Source organism: Sinocyclocheilus anshuiensis, unplaced genomic scaffold (assembly GCF_001515605.1).
Source record: "Sinocyclocheilus anshuiensis isolate Anshui unplaced genomic scaffold, SAMN03320099.WGS_v1.1 scaffold2286, whole genome shotgun sequence".
In the NCBI taxonomy this organism is placed as follows: Eukaryota; Metazoa; Chordata; class Actinopteri; order Cypriniformes; family Cyprinidae; genus Sinocyclocheilus; species Sinocyclocheilus anshuiensis.
The window spans coordinates 22,351-22,818 of NW_015557204.1; positions in this window are offsets into that span (position 1 = coordinate 22,351).

Consider the following 468-nt stretch of genomic DNA (forward strand, 5'->3'; position numbering starts at 1 on the left):
GTGCAGGAAGTCACAAAGTCTCATGTCATTTAAAAAATAAATAAGCCCAGACACCAACAGCCTATAATACAGCGCCTTGCGAAAGTATTCATACCCCTTCATTTTTTTCACATTTTATGTTGCTGCTTTATGTTAAACTGCTTTAAATAATTTTTTTTCCACATCAACCTACACTCCATACACCATAATGGCAAAGCAAATAAAACAAACAAACAAAAAAAATAAACATTTTTTTAACATCTTTGCAAATTCCAAGTTTCCATTGCATTAGTATTCATACCCTTTATTAGGAACAGTTGAAAATTAGTTCAGGAGCATTCATATCACTTGTAGATGTTACTAAACTTCGAGTGAAGTTAACCTGTGGCAAATTCAATTCAATGGGTATAATTTTGAAAGGCACACACGTCTTAATAAAAGGTCTAACAGCTGATAATGCATATCAGAGCAAAAAAAATGCACCAAAAT